This window comes from Canis lupus, chromosome 38, assembly GCF_003254725.2.
Source record: "Canis lupus dingo isolate Sandy chromosome 38, ASM325472v2, whole genome shotgun sequence".
Lineage (NCBI taxonomy): Eukaryota > Metazoa > Chordata > Mammalia > Carnivora > Canidae > Canis > Canis lupus.
The window spans coordinates 10795443-10805224 of record NC_064280.1 but is presented as its reverse complement, the minus strand read 5'-3'; the positions used below and the strand labels follow the sequence as shown (position 1 = coordinate 10805224).

At 34.3% G+C, this 9782-nt stretch overlaps 1 long non-coding RNA gene across 1 annotated transcript in view; it reads left to right on the top strand.

The window, feature by feature from the left end:
* Positions 1 to 504: 504 nt before the first annotated feature.
* Positions 505 to 9782, top strand: part of LOC125754573 (uncharacterized) — a 117987-nt gene continuing 108709 nt past the window's right edge. Inside the window, exon 1 of the long non-coding RNA XR_007409197.1 lies at positions 505 to 750. This is a non-coding gene — a long non-coding RNA (uncharacterized LOC125754573). The remainder of the gene's footprint in view (positions 751 to 9782) is intronic.

Here is a 9782-nt window from a genome sequence, read left to right as displayed (position 1 = left end):
TCATCTTGTTTCTCTTTAACTTCAGTATTTTTTTTTATTTTATACATATGATACTGCAACCCTAGGTGAATTTGATCATGCTCAAGTAATTTTTTCACAAACATAGCATGTTATCCCATTTATAATAGAGAAGAGATTTGTCACATTTATTTTCCACAATATCTCTAAAAGTTTCAATAGTCTTTTGTTATATTTTCAAGAGTAAACATTAGCATATAAGCTATATACAGGTCCAGGTTTTCAATATTCCATTCAGCAATTTTCCAAGAAGTCATGTGTGATGACATTGCAAAAACGGCATGAAGTTTTCCTATCCCTATGCTCATGTCCTTTGCAGCCGGACAATTTTCCCACTAGAGGTGAGGTCTATTTCTCCACCCCTTAAATTCTGGCCTGTCCATGTGAGTCGCTTTGGTCAATGAGATATAAGCAATTGTGATGCAAGCAGAGGCATACAAAGTACTTGTGCAATGATGTCATCTGCTTTCTGGGCTTGCACTCTTAAAACCATCATGTTAAATAAAGTCAAACTAGCCTACAGGTGTGGATTAGAGACTAGATGGAAGAGAATCTAGATGCTCTGACCGATAGCCTGCCAGTCACTGGGCAGAATGAGGCCACCCTGGGTCATTCAGCCACCAGCCACTTACCAGCTGCAGGAATATGTGAGACAGCACAGTCTATCACACAAGCCAAGTCAGGTCAGAAGAAACACGCAGCTGATCAACAGAATATTGACTTAAATAAAAGGTACTTTTTAAAGTCACTAACTTTGAGATAGTTTGTTTTGCAAACTGTAACTGTTAACACAGTGAATAATCTCATAGATCAAAAACAAAGCACCTCTATACATGAATTTTGTTCTGACAAAGAAGGCTTTTAACATAATGTGTAACAAAATGAAAACAATGATGTAAGAACATTCAAGATGAAAAATAAATCCTCAAGCTTGATGACTCATTCTTAACTGCTAGATCAAATTCTACATCAAATGATACTATTAATTGATTCTTTTTCCAAAGGTAATTTATATCTATTTTGTTCTTCCATAGTGTTTTTACTGTTTTCCTTTTAAGACATTTAATTTATCACTTTACTGTATTATTTCTGCATGTGAGCATTCTTGTCTCCTCCACTTATTTTAAACTAGATGAAGGTAAGGGTTTTTTTGTTTTGTTTTTTGTTTTTTTTTTGTTTTTTGTTTTTTGTTTTACATTACACCCTCATTCTTTTTTTTCTTTAAGATTTCATTATTTTTTAAGTAATCTCTACACCCAGTGTGGGGCTCAAACTTACAACCTTGAGATCAAGAGTCACATGCTCCACTGACTGAGCCAGTCAGGTGCCCCATCATTTCACTCTCATTCTTGTTGTGAGTAACACAGTGTTTGGCACATAAAATTATTGAACCTTATTACTTCACTGGAAATTTTATTATTATTATTATTATTAATTATTATTTATGTAGTGTTCTTTCAGTACCGTGTTTCAAAACTTATTCCTTGAAATAAATTTATCTATATGGAATATTACACTTTAACAGGCATTTCCTAGATTTTACCTGAATAAATGCTGAAACCTTAAAACAAACTAAAAATAAATACTAGGGAGTATCTTGTGAAGGCTTTATTTGCTTTTTGTTGAGCACACCTTTTGTTATAGGTGTGCTCATTGCTACTGGGTGTTGTTTCTTTCAGCTCCCTCAGTTGCTCGAGCAAGGAAATATGTGTGTATATCAAGCTATGTATATATCTGTATCTCTAAGCATCTAAATCTTCCATCTGTATCTATATTAAATTAAACATGAGTTCCTTTATTGATGTCTGCAACTCCAACCCATGACCACATGGATCATTCTAAACTCTTCTTGCTTATCTGTAAACTCCCACTGAGAAAGTAAGAATGCTGGCTCTCCTTGTCTGTCATCAATTTACTTAATTTTTCAGTACCAGTATCAATATTGTTAACCCTCATGCCCTTGGGATACTCTATTAGCTAGAAGAAAGTGCTTATGTTCAGTTCCTTTTGCTTTTAACTCACAGACTCCATTCATCTCCAAGATTACTGAGGTCAGCACCTTTTCTCCCACCTTCGTTAGTGAGGTTGTTTCATACATTTGTAATACAGTTAAATTCTCTTGTCAAAGTCTACATTCTTTACTGGGATTTCCTGAACTCCTAAATGATTCTTTTAAATTTGCATACATTAAGTTTCACTCTTTGTGCTATAAATTGCTGTGTGTCTAACAAATGTATAATGTCGTATGTCACCATTCCAATATCATGGAGAACAGTTTCACTAGCCTAAATAATCTCTTGTGCTTCACCTCTTCATCTTTTCCACCATCCTCCAGAGCCCTAATATCCACTGATATTTTTCACTATCTGTACTGTTTTGACTTCCAGAAAGTCATATCATCGGAATCATACACTATGCAGATTTCTTAGACTCTTTTTTTAAAACATAATTAAGTCAAATTTATTTCACAAATGTAAGGATTATTTTATTTTATTAATTATAATTTTTATTTTAACTCCACTATAATTAATATACAGTGTTATTTAGCTTTTGGCGTACAATATAGTGATCCAACAATTCTATGTATTATTCTGCAGTCATCAAAAGAAGTGTACTCTTCATCCCCTTCATCTATTTCACTCTTCTCCCCACCAAACTCCCCTCTGGTACTCATCTATTTGTCCTCTTTAGTTAACAGTCTGTTTTTCAGTTTATCTCCCTCTTTTGTTCATCACTTACATATAACACCCAGTGCTCATCCCAACAAGCGCCCTCCTTAATACCATCACTCATGTAGCCCATCCTTCTGCCACCTTCCCTCCATAACTCCTAAGTTTGTTCTCTATAGTGAAGAGTCTGTTTTATGGCCTCCCTCTCTTTTTTTTTTCTCCATTCCCCTATATTCATCTGTTTTGTTTCTTAAATTCCACATATGAGTGAAATCATATGGTATTTTGTCTTTCTGTGACTGAGTACCATAAGACATCATCTCACACCTGTCAGAATGGATAAAATCAACAACACAAGAAATGGCAGGTGTTGGTGAGGATGTGGGGAAAAAAAAAAGGAATCCTCTTGCACCACTGATGGGAATGTAAACTGGTGCAGCCACCCTGAAAAACAGTATGGAGGTTTCTCAAAAACTTAAATATAGAACTACTCAATGATTTAGCAATTGCTCTACTAGGTATTTACCCAAAGGATACAAAAATACTGATAGGAAGGGACACAAGCACCCAATGTTTATAGCAGCATTATCAACAATAGCCAAATTACAGAAAGAGCCCAAATGTCCATTGACTGGTGAAAGGATATGGTTATATATCATGGTGACAGAAATGGTATATCTAGGGATGCCTGGGTGGCTCAGTCGATTAAGCACCTGACTCTTGATTTTGGCTCAGGTCATGATCTCAGGGTCTTGAGATAAAGCTCTGCTTCAGGCTCTGCACTCAGCCGGGAGTCTGTTTGAGGATTCTTCTTTCTTCCTCTCCCTCTGCCTCTCCTCTCAAATACATACTTACATACATACATACATACATATATACATACATACATAACATAAATCTTTTAAAAAAGAAAATACACACACACACATACACATACACACTGGAATATTACTCAGCCATTAAAAGAATGAAATCTTGCCATTTGCAATGATTGAAGTTAGAGACTATGATCCTAAGTGAAACAAGTCAGAGGTTTCTTTTATTTAGTAATTTATACCAAAACTTCTCCAGTCTCTTTTGTGTTTGGTAGGGTTTTTAAATTAACAGACTATTTTCTAGAGCAATTTTTGGTTTACAGAAAAATTAAACAGGAAGTAGAGTTTCCATACACCTCCTTTGCACATATGAGTGTAGTACACTTATTACAACTGATGAACTAATACTGATGCTATTATCAACCAAAGTCCATAGTACATTAGGGTTCACTCTTTGTACTGTAATGTGAGTTTTGACAAATGTATCATCATGTCATGTATCCACCATTACAGTGTTGTACAAAACGGTTTCATTGGCCTAAAAATCCCATTGACCTATTCTTCGCCCCTCTCCCTCTCCCGCCCTCAGCAACACTGATCTTTTTACTGTATTTGTAGTTATACTTTTTACAAAGTGCTGTATAGTTGGAATCATACAGTATGTAGTCTTTTCAGACTTTCCTCACTTATCAATATGCATTTAAGGTTCTTCCATGTATTTCATAGAACAATAGCTCATTTCATTTTATTTCTTAATAATATTGTTTTGTGTGTATATATAGTTTGTTTATTCATCCATTGAAGGAAATCTTCCGATTTTTGGCAATTATGAATAAAATTTTTAAAAGTATTCTTGAGAAGGGTTTTGTGGTAACATAAATTTTGAGCTCATTTTGGTAAATATCAAACAGCACAATAACTGTATTATATACTGAGAATATGGATTTGGGCTTTTGCTCTTGCTTGTTTGTAAAAAGCATCTGAGCTGTCTTCCAAAGTGGTTTTTAATAATATCTTTTCCAAAGTAGTTTTTAACTTTAGTAAATTCGGCATATCAATGTTTTTTAAAACAGATTATTCTTTTGGATTTGTGTCTAAAAACTCACCACCAAATCCAAACACAGCTAGATTTTCTCCTCTGTTGTCTTCTAGAAATTTTATAGTTTTGTATTTTAACATTCAAGTCTATGATCAAATTTGAGCTAACTTTTTAAAAAGGTATAAGATCTAGGTCTAGATTCTTATTAATTTTATTTTTGGCACATGCATATCTAATTTTTACACTACTGTTTATTTAAAAGATTCTCCTTCATCCACTAAATTGCCTTTGCAACTTTGGTTTGAGGACTATATTTGTATGAGTCTAGTTCAGGGCTCTCTCTTCTATCCTACTGATTGTTTTGTCCACTTTTTCACAATTACATGCCATCTAGAGGTGCCAGGGTGGCTCAGTTGGTTGTCTAACTCTAGATTTCAGCTCAGGTCATGATCTCAGAGTTGTGAGATCCAGTCTCACATTGGGCTCTGTGCTCAGCAGGGAGTTTGCTTAAGATTCTCTCTCTCACTTTCCATTTACCTCTCCCTCTCTCTCATGCACAAGCTCTCTCTTTCTAAAATAAATAAACAAAAGCCAAACACATGCCATCTAGATTAATGTAGCTTTGTAATAAGCCTTGAAGTAGATGATGTCATTTCCCCAACTTTGTTCCCCAAATACTGTACTTCAATATTATGTTGATTATTCTGGGTCTTTCGATTTTTCCATATATAAGTAGAATCAGTTTGTCAATATCTTCAAATAATATACCAATATACTGTTTTGATCTGGACTGCATTGAATACATAGGAAAGTTTGGGAAGAGCTGACATCTTAGCAATATTTAGTCTTCCAATTCATGAATATAGGACTTCTCCATTTATTTAGATATTCTTGAATTTTTTCATCAGAGTTGATAGTTTTCTGCATATCAATCCTTGACATAATTTTTAGATTTATACTGAAGTATTTAATTTTTTGGTGCTAGTATAAACAGTATTGTGTTTTTAATTTCAAATTTCAATTGTTCATTACTGGTATATTGACAAAGCAAATGATTTTTTATATATTAAAGCTGTGTTCTGTGACTTTGCTATAGTTGCTTATTAATTTTATGAGTTTTTTGTCTATTCTTTGTGATTATTTTTACATAGACAATCATGTCATGTGTGAACACAGTCTTATCTCCCATTTCAAATATGTATTTCTGTTCTCTTTTTGTTCTTATCTTAATTCACTAACTCAGATTTCCATAATTCCTATTCCATTAAATAGGAGTGGTGAGAAGACATCATTCCCTGTTCTCAACCTTAGTGGGAAAGCATCCAATTTCTTATCATTAAATATAATGTTAGTTGTGGGTGTTTTGTAGATTTCTTTTTATCAAATTAAGGAATTTCCTTCTATGTGTAATTTGCTAAGTGTTTTTTTTTATCATGTATGTGTTTTGGATTTTGTAGGATACTTTGTTGGCATCAATTGAGATGACTTTTTTTTTTTAGCCTGGTAAGATTATGGATTGCATTAATTGCTATCCAAATATTGAAACCAGTCTTGTATACCTTGAATAAATCCCACTGGATTAGAGTACAGAATTCTCTTTACAGATTACTGAACTCCATTTGTTAATATTTTGCTGAGGATCTTTGCATCCAACTTTTTTTGAGAAATGTTGTTCTGCAATTTTTTTTTTTCTTTTCTTACACTGTTGTTATTTCACTTTGGCATTAGGTTTATGCTGACCTGATTGAACAAGGTGGAAAGTGGTTCTTTGCTTCTGTTATCTGGGTAAAATTATAGAGTATTGATATAATTTCTTTTTTATATGCTTGATAAAATTCAATAAGAAAATCATCTGTCTGTACCTGGTGCTTTCTCTTTTGGAAGTTATTTATTATTGACACAATTTATTTAATAGATATAGGTATTTTCAGATTATACATTTCCTCTGAGGTAAGTTTTGGGAGTTTTCTGTTGTTAATGTCTATTAGGGAATTGGTCCCTTTCATTTATGCTATCAGATTTGTGGCCATAAAGTTTACATAACTTTATTACATTTATCAAAGATATAAGTGGTGATAATCCCTTTTTCATTTATAATTTTAGCAACCTTTGTCTTCTCTCTTTTTTTCTTGGTTACCCTGGCTAGATTATTATAACTATCTCTGATCTTTTCAAAGAAACTACTTTGGGTTTCATTGAATTTTTTAATTGATTTCTTGTTTTTTTTTATTTCATTTATTTCTAGTACAATTATTATTTCTCTTCCATTCACTTTAACCTTGATTTTTTTTTCTTCTTATACTTTCCTAAGGTGCCAACTTAGATTATTAATTTGAGATCTTTCTTCTTTTTAATATGTGCATTTAGTGCTATACATTTACCTATAAACACTACTTTTGCTGCATCTCACAAATTTTGACAATTTGTAATTCACTTTAATTTAGTGCAAACTAATGATCACTTCTCTTGAGATTTATTTTTTGGCTCATGTCTTCTTTAGGAGTTTGTTCAGTACACATCAGTTGAAACAGTTGAAATCAGAGTTCTCTCTCTCTCTCTCTCTCTCTTTTCGTGTTTTTCTTTTGTAATTGTCTTACATTGGAAAATTAAAAATTGTAATGATCCTGATGGTTTGAATGAGGCTTTCATTTCCTAGAGAAAGTTTTTGTTTATTTATTTAGGTTTATCTTGGGAAGAGGTAAAAATTAACAGTTTAATGTCCAACCATTTATCTTTATCCTTGATAAAGGCCCCTTGATCAAGCAGGCATGTCCAATGATTCCTGCTTGTTATCACTGTGACTGACACACTTTACCTCCAAAGTTAAAATATTCTCATTGTTCTTAAGAATTTTTTTTTTTCAGTGGAAATTTCATTATCCATCTATCTTGTTTACACAGACAGACGCTAGTGTGATTTTATGATACTGGTATTTCATTCTTTGAAGTATTTCTTAATGCCTTTTTAAAAAAATTTTTTTAAATTTTTATTTATTTATGATAGTCACAGAGAGAGAGAGGCAGAGACATAGGCAGAGGGAGAAGCAGGCTCCATGAACCGGGAGCCCGATGTGGGATTCGATCCCGCGTCTCCAGGATCGCGCCCTGGGCCAAAGGCAGGCGCCAAACCGCTGCGCCACCCAGGGATCCCTCTTAAAGCCTTTTTAATGGAAATGTTTTATGTGGCTTCCTGCAGGCCATATTTAAGTATTGGCAGAGAAGGTTGCTCATAATACATCCATTCTAACATTTCTAACTCTCCACACCACATCAAGGAATTTCTGGCATTTTAGTTTTATTTAGCAAAGTCACAAATGAGTCCAGCTTTCAGTCAAGTAATTGTTAACAATTACCTCCAAGCCATTGTGTTAATTTATTTGAATTTAGGATTTACATTGAATTTAGGATGTTATAGTTGCATCTGTTTCAGCAAATTGATCATATCTAAAACTGTACTTCTTTTCCTTACATTCCCAGAATCCACTGCCACATGTATTCCACAGATCTGCAGCTAACCAATTTGAAAAATCTTGCTGTGTATATTGTGTATATTGCTGTGAAAACATTTTTTTTTTAATTTTGCTTTTTTAAATTCTCTCTTCCTGACACCAAGCTCAAGCTGGGAGTTGACTCTGTTTTTAAGTCTATCAAGGTGCCATGGTGAGGGTGGATGTAAGAATTGAATTCCTCTTGCCAGATAACTATCTCAAGCAGCAACCCCCCCCACCCCCCCCACCCCCCCACCCCCCGCCAAGATCTTAAAATAAAGCAGAAATATCTTCATGATGCAGAAAAAGAGGATAGCAATGGATTGTTAGTGAATTCTGTGGACCAGGGAATCTGAGTCATCTGAATCTTCCCATATGTTTTCATTCCATTCCATAGAGTCCTTAGAGTTATATCTTAGAAGAGTTATCTTTCCCAGCAATGCCCTAACTTTCCCTTAAGGAATCTGGTAAAGGTTTAAATAAAAAATAAAATCCAGAAATTCACAAAATCAAATGTTGAGTTTACTTTTTGGCTACATTAATGCTCTGGCAGCAAATATTGAGATTCTTTATAATGCTTATGCAAATTTCATGGTTCTCAGACTATGCCTTGATCTGAGAATTTGGGATTTTGCATATATCATTCCTTTTCTGCAAGCCCTCTTGCATAATTAAAGGTGTGAAATCAATCTCTTACTCTTATACAATTCATCTGAATAGCCTCTTGGTCCCCCTATAGCTTTGCTTACAACAAATATTTTATTCAAAGCAGTTATAAGAAATTTATTTATTTTGGACTGCATGCCATGTGCTAAAGCCTCATGTTAGCTGAATTCTTACTGTTTTCAGGATTGACCTGACCAGAAAACAAAGTAAAATGTTCCCATGTATGGAAGGTACATTGCCTGGAACCACTTACAGTCTTACTTATGCATGTTCGGGGACCTTAGCTGCAACAAGAAAATTCACTTTGCCTCATTTATGCAAAAAAAAAAAAAAAAAAGATTTGTTAAAATAAAAATTAGGAGAAGCTTGATAGATAGAAAGTACACTGGGATAATCTTGATTCTCCTCCCCCAGAAACAGTTCCCAAGTACCACCAGAGAATAGCCTCTTGAGGAAACTACTGGTGCTGCACTTTCCATCATCAAGCATTAAATGAAAGGTATTCACCTTTACAAAACCACTTCTCAGCACCAATTCTACTTCTGCCTAGCAGGTCAATCAATCACACAAATCCTGAGGTTCTTCCAATCCTCTGTTACCATCTAGAGCAGCAACATTGGGCTTGCAACACAAAGTCTTTGCCATCAGTAATTTACTATGCACAAAATTTTTGTGTGTCTGATTGGAAAAGTATAGATCACATATCCACCTTTCATTTGCTAGGGAATCTGAGAATTCAAATTCTGGCTTCTGTTTCTGAGAGACAGGATTGATGGAAATTTCACCAGTTATGGAAGTACTATTCAAGAGGTGATCATGAATATGACAAATGTCGATTACAGTAACATGCTACTACTGTTGGACTCACTCTTCCTGTTGTGTTTACCCATTATGATTTTTGAGTCACCTTTGCTTTTGCTTCATTTCTAGAACAGCCTCTCTCACAGGTCTGCACTGTTGACTGTCATCATGACTCTTGGCTTCAGCATTCACCATTTATTGCACTCTTGCTGGAAGTTTGTCTCCTTTCCTATTCTCTTAAGTAAATCCAATGCATGAGACTAGTGTAAGCAAGGAATATAAGGAAT